The sequence below is a fragment of the Oryctolagus cuniculus genome, chromosome 18 (genome assembly GCF_051225735.1).
Source record: "Oryctolagus cuniculus isolate XC-2025 breed Fujian yellow rabbit chromosome 18, ASM5122573v1, whole genome shotgun sequence".
NCBI classification, from domain to species: Eukaryota; Metazoa; Chordata; class Mammalia; order Lagomorpha; family Leporidae; genus Oryctolagus; species Oryctolagus cuniculus.
The window spans coordinates 18075367-18082019 of NC_142884.1; the positions used below are offsets into that span (position 1 = coordinate 18075367).

At 54.7% G+C, this 6653-nt stretch overlaps 1 long non-coding RNA gene across 1 annotated transcript; it reads right to left on the reverse strand.

The window, feature by feature from the left end:
* Window positions 1-1170: 1170 nt before the first annotated feature.
* LOC149120800 (uncharacterized) lies at window positions 1171-5588 on the reverse strand. Its single transcript, XR_016224663.1, has 4 exons — window positions 5556-5588; window positions 5279-5398; window positions 4728-4805; window positions 1171-1361 (listed from the first exon to the last, which is right to left on the reverse strand). It is a non-coding gene; the product is annotated as an uncharacterized LOC149120800 (long non-coding RNA).
* Window positions 5589-6653: the final 1065 nt, after the last annotated feature.

Below are 6653 nucleotides of genomic sequence, written 5' to 3' on the forward strand. Positions count from 1 at the left end.
GTATGCAGGAGCGGTCTCCAGACAGTACAGACACCCTGAGATGCATCCCAGGAGGGGGACACAGGCTGTCAGGTCACCAGATCCAGGCAACACTGAAGGTGGAGTTCTGAATTGCCAGAGCTGACAGGAGTTCCCTTTGGAATAAGTGCTACTGGCATGAAGGCAGTATATTTCTTTATCCCTAGCACCTAAGACTTACAGTCTTACAGTCAAGTCAGGTATGAGGGCCCCCTCCCCAGGGGCTAAGAGGGCACCCCAGGGTGGCTTTCCCTATACCTGCCAAGGCCACCTGATAGCTACTGTAGCCACCAATAGCTACTGAAGCTAGAAGGAGCAAATTGTTGTCTGCACCCTGAAGGTTGTGATAGATAGGTAGACATTAGTCTATGTGTTTAAGAGGGGCTAGCACTGTGGTATAGCAGGTAAAGCCACCACCTGCAGTGCCAGCATCCCATAAGGGTGCCGGTTCGAGTCCCAACTGCTCCACTTCTGATCCAGCTCTCTGCTATGGCCTGGGAAAGCAATGGAGGATGGTCTGAGTGCTTGGGCCCCTGTACCCACGTGGGAGGAAGCTTCTGGCTCCTGGCTATGGATCAGCCCAGCTCCAGCTACTGCAGCCATTTGGGGAGTGAACCAACTGATGGAAGACCTCTGTTTCTGCCTCTCTGTAACTCTGTTTTTCAAATAAATAAATATTTTAAAAGGGGGGGGTGAAGGAAGAAACAGGGAGTTCATGTGGGAAGGACCCTAGCAGATTTAGAAGCGTGCCTGGGAAGCAACCTGGTATTTACACAGCCAGAGTCCTGCGCATGTCTGATAACCACGTGTTTGTGTGTGGCAGGGGGAGTCCCTGCACCCTGAGACGTCCCAGGGCAGTCTTCCTGGCTCAGCTCTAGGAGGGGGATTTGGTCTGATAACACTCAGAGAAAGCCCTCTGTCCAGCCATATCCCACAAGAAAGGGGAGGGAAGGAGAAACCCTGGGAAGGAGGCACACCCTTTGAATGTTGTTGGGCCCTGGGCACCATGCTTCTCTATAAAAGGATTACCTCAAGTCTTGTAAGTCGCAATACTCACCTCCTCTCAAGACTGCCCTGGATGTTGGGGTCTTGGGTTCAAATGTGTGGCCATAGGGGCTACAGCACAGGTGTGGGCAATCTTCAGCTCCTTTTTGTTAACTCTTTCCTTCCTACATCGTTTCCCTCTGAGATTTTTGTTCCTTAGTCTTTATGGGGGTCAAGGGAGGAAGGTCTGTCTTCTGTAATAGCCTCACACTGTGTCGGGCGTAGTCCTTGCCTGGTCAGAGAACAAGAGTCCCAGAGCTTCGCCACTGGTCATCGGTCATCGGCAGTGGCTGGAATTCCTGCATGAATACCACTGTTACATGAAACTGAATAGAAGAGGGTGCCGAGGTGAGGGAGGGCTTCCCATAAAGCACCTCAAAAAGGCTAAGCTATAAGGTCGCCTCGGGTGCCTCCCTCATCCTAAGGAGGGCACTCGCTAGGCTTGCTCTGAGGCTGGAAACCGGAGCCATTCCCAAAACCTACTGAGTGCCAGCCTTCCCTGCCGCCCTACCTGCCAGGGCCTTCCCAGGCTGCCTTGCACGCTGCCTGGCGCTTTTCTCAGCTGCCGAGTCGCCGGCACCTCCACTATTTTGGGGTTTCCTCTGCAGCTCCACTCAACAAGCTCACCACACGCTGCTTCTCAGCAGAGCCCCAGCCCTGCGGCGTCTGCCTGGCCTCACGGGCTCCCTTTTGAGATCTCAGTGGAAACGGCTGTGACCACACAACCCCCACCCCCCACCCCCACCAAACTCCTGCATTCTTTGTGTCTCCAAACCCAGCACCATGAGGACAGCCAAGATCTCTGACATAAACCTGCACTTCTAAGTCTCTGCTGTGGCGGCGCTGGAAGGAGCAGCCTCAGAGAGGTGCATCTGCCAGCTTCCTTCCCACCTCTCTCTCCCGTCATCTTTTTTTTTTTTTTTTTTTTTTTGACAGGCAGAGTGGACAGTGAGAGAGAGAGAGACAGAGAGAGAAAGGTCTTCCCTTGCCGTTGGTTCACCCTCCAATGGCCGCCGCTGCAGCCGGCGCACCGCGCTGATCCGATGGCAGGAGCCAGGAGCCAGGTGCTTTTCCTGGTCTCCCATGGGGTGCAGGGCCCAAGCACCTGGGCCATCCTCCACTGCACTCCCTGGCCATAGCAGAGAGCTGGCCTGGAAGAGGGACAACCGGGACAGAATCCGGCGCCCCGACCGGGACTAGAACCCGGTGTGCCGGCGCCGCAAGGTGGAGGATTAACCTATTGAGCCACGGCGCCGGCCTCTCTCCCGTCATCTTACTTGTTAACACGTGGCTGCCTTTTGCCTGAACTTGTATCTTCAGCTAGTGGTTTCTCCATGGCATTTTCCAACTTTTAAGGAGACAATCTAAGGGTGAAGCCAGGAGAGTGGATGAGGACCTTACCCACAGCTGGAAAAAAGCCTCTCTCTGACCTAGGGAGGGAGATCAGTTCAACCCCAGCGTCCCAGGATCTCAAACATTCACCTAGTGGATCCATTCAGTCCTGGCATCCCAGATCTCAAATAGGAGCCAAGGTGCCAGAGCGCCCTCAGGCCCTTCCTATGGGGGTGTGGGGTGGGTCGTGAGATCCTAGACATCAACATCAACACCTCAGCAAGGCAGCTACGGGCTTAGTGCCCCAGGGCCAGCCCACAGCTGCCTGATACGCCCATTCCTGAAGATCACCAATTGAAAGGCAGGTTTTGAAGACATGACCAAGAGCAGTTAGTGACAAAGACGAAGAGACCCTCCAGGCAAGGACACCAAGGCCCACAAGCACAAGGGAGACAAGAGCCAGTCCAACTCCTGCCCCAGGCTCTTGGCTGCCTCACCACTTTACAGGGTGGCCCCCTGTAGAGAGCAGGCTCAATATATGGCCAGGGGTCCACTAAAGCAGTCACAGGGGCTCTGGGATTGGGCCCCACCCCGCAGGGGAAGGGCTGTTCCTCCAGAGAGGTGCCATTGCTGTCACTGTCACACACACACACCCAGGTGCCCCTTCCCTCAACATCCCCAATGATGGCTTGGAAGGCGTCCACACCAACTGTTAGGAAAATGGCGCAGTCTTATCTACGGCGTGATCTACACCCTGACACCCTCCTAGGCTCTAGCCCCCACCGCCATTGCTGGAAGCCAGGTGGCCACAGGGCCCAACCCCCATCCTAATGGGATTCGCTGCTCCTGCCCACCCCCTGGCAAAGTTTTAAAAGTATTTGTTTCTGAACACGTGGCTCTCCTCTCGTCTTCTCTCCTCTCATTCGCTCGCTCTCTTCCTCTCAGTCTCCTGAACTCTGTCTCCTTCTCCCTCTTTTCCTTCTTCGCCCCTTCCCTCCAGTCTGTCGCCTCCCCCCCCCCCCCCCCAAATAAACTCTTTCCCTTACTCCGGAGTTGGTGTGTTCTGTGGCGGCCTTACACCAACGCCCACACCCGCTCTGCCGTTTTCTTTTTGGGGCTTGGTCAGAGTCTTTGGTCCACCAGCAGCTGTTTCAACAAACCCAGCAGCACAGGACTGGGTTGTGTGTTTTTTAAAGATTTATTTATTCGAAAGGCAGAGTTACAGAGAGAGAGGTAGAGACAGAGGGAGAGATCGTCCATCCACTGCTTCACTCCCTGACTGGCGGCAACAACCAGAGCTGGGCCAGGCCAAAGCCAGGAGTTTCTTCTGGGTCTCCCACATAAGTGCAGGGACCCAAGCAATTGGGCCATCTTCCCCTGCTTTCCCTGGCCATAGCACAGAGCTGGATTGGAAGTGGAGCAGCCAGGACTTGAACCAGTGCCTCGATAGAATGCCGGCACTGCAGGCCAGGGCTTGAACCTGCTATGCCACAGCACTGGGGCTGTGTTGTTTCTCACATGCCTTCCAGACACTGTTATCTGCCCAGTTGCCCTCACGGTCCTGGTTGTTTTCATCATCTGTACCCATGCCTTTCATCTCAGGAAATCCAGTTCTCCTAAGTCAGCCACAGCCTGGACAGCCCTCTCCATTGTGCCCCCTACCACCGGAGAAAAAGACAGACACCAACGACCACTATCACTGGGTACGAGCAGATCAAAATACCCCGTCATTCCGGCCACATTGGGTCCTACAACATCATCCATAAAAAAATCGCAGGCCTTGGGGCCGGCGCTGTGGCACAGTGAGCCATGCAACACCAGCATGCCACAGCAACCCTGGTTCAAGGGCTGCTTGCTTTGCTTCCATTCCAGCTCCCTAATGCACCTGGGAAGCAACAGGAAGACGGTCCAAGTGCTTGGGCCCTGCACGGAGACACTCATGGAGTTCCGGGCTCCTGGCTTTGCTGAGGCCAGCTGGGATGTGATCCAGCAGGTGGAAGATCTCTGGATCCCTTTCTAAATCTGCCTTTCAAATGAATCAATCTTTATTTTTAAAAATCGCATGCCTGATTTTCAGTTCCTCCAACTGGTCACTCATCTGTTCCTAGCGTCCTACAGCAAACCCTAGCCTCTCTCTCGTCCTTTAACAAGCACCCTTCCCCTAAGACCTGGGTCACCTGCAGGCCACGCGCTGGCGTTTGGGGGCGTCCCCGCACCCACTCTGCTGTGCCCAGCCGGGCAGCCTGTGTGCCAGGGGCGCCTGCTAGGATTGCCCTCTCCCCCGCAGACAACCCCCCCCCCCAAGCTCAGGTCTCACAGGCAGCGAATCTTACCGGGGGAAAGCCTTTGGCAGATCCCGTGCACAGCGCACAGCACCCAGTGCCGGCCTGCAGCACAATGAACCGGGTTTCCTGAAACAGAGAGTGGGAATGCGGGGACAAGGACGCAAAGAATGGAGCCAAGACAAGTCCTGATCAAGGTTCGTTTATTCAACAAATCCAGTAGTATTTAAACATGACCAGTTGTTTACAAGAAGGAGCACAAAAGATTTACATATCAAAAAAGCTTTTAAGGTTACAAAGAGTTCCCGATAAGGTTCTTAATTATTGATTACAAGGGTACAAAACACTTAGGTGATAAATGCAGGTTTCAGGTGTGACTGATTATGTATATTATCTCTTGTGAGAGGCTTAGCAGTGAGATAAGGTTCTTCCTGTCTCTTCCTGGAATTTCCCTAGCCTGTCTGTGACCGGAAGTCTCCATTCATATGTTTAAGTGTAAACAAAGGGGCGACTGCCTGTGGCTGCCCACAGCACCCAAAGCCCAAAAGGGCTCACGCGCAACGTCCTCTGATTCCAAAGAAGCGGGTGCGGGAGACACTTACCTTTACTCGCCGGAGGGCCGGTAACCCAGTCCACGCAGCCGCCTCGGCGTGAAGTAGCCCGGGAGGAAACGAGCACGAGTGGGTGCCTCGTGGTGGAAACAGCCAGGCGTGTCCCGCGCTCTACAAGCTGCAGCCGCGTCGGGGCGGCCGAGGCCCTGCCGGATTCTACTTAAGATGCGACCAGGGAAGAGGTGAGGCTTTTCCCAGTACAGAGCCCTGATTTCCACGGGGAAGGGCAGCGTCATGAGCCATCCCCCAGCAGAGCACGTGGGGTCACCCTCTTCCTGCTCCGGACTTGTGATTCCGACATCCCCAGGGCCTGCGTTCTTCGCTGGAAGGCCTTTTCTCCCTGCCCTTAATGACTCCACAGGCCCTGTGGTTCCTTCCCGACACCGGTCCTGCCCTAGGGAGAGCTCAGGTCTTGGATGCTGAGTGAATGGGGATGGCAGTGTGGGGTTTGTCATCAAGACTCAGCTCGCTGGGCCTTATCTGCCTGCCTGGTAGTGCCCTGTCCACTTGGCAAGCCTTTGGTGGCTGCCTGGGCTCATCTAGACGCTTCAGTAAGAGGAGAGAACCGACTCCCACTGTAAGGGCACTGCTTGTCCTCCACCTGGGGCATGAGGTTCACGTCTTGCTGACAGCATTTTCTGGTGGGTAAACGCAGCCTAATTCAAAGCACCTGCTACAAAGCCACGCTCTTCTCACCTGAGCAGAGTGTGAAACTCTCTGGGGCTAGGTGACGCTGCGGGGTAAAGGGACCTGTGAGGGAATGGCACAGGAGACGGAGACTTTTATGATTTCAAACCAGAACCGAGTGTACTTCATACTTGTCAACACGCAAAGCACAGGAGTAGATGGATTCTGTGAAAGCAGACTGGACCCAGCTAAGGACAATGATAAGCGCCTGGCATGCAAGACACCCAGCAGCAAGTTGGAAGGGTAAAGCCAATGCAGACAGTGATGGGCAAAGGTCGGGACAAGGCAGAGTTCAAAAGAAGTTAAAAAGGAACACAGGTAGCTCTGGGATTCCAGAAGCAGAGGGGAGGGTTTGAACAGCTGCGTGAGTTGTAGAGGGACAAACCCTACTGAACCCAAGCACCCAATCTCAGTGATCCAGCAGCCCTGTCAGGAGGAAACTCAATGATAGGGCGGGTGATGGAACAAGGACATAAGCCTCGGCCATTCTCCCTCACTGCCCAAAGGAGATAAACTTTGTCTGTATTCCTTGCCCTTGAAACTCAATTGGGTCTCACACCCTATTGTCTTCATACCCCACCCTGCATTATTTTCCAGGTTCCCAAGGGCCCCCCCCAACCCCCACCCCCCCATCGCGCCCAGTTCCTGGAATTCCCCTCCCTGCTGCCCCCTGCTATGT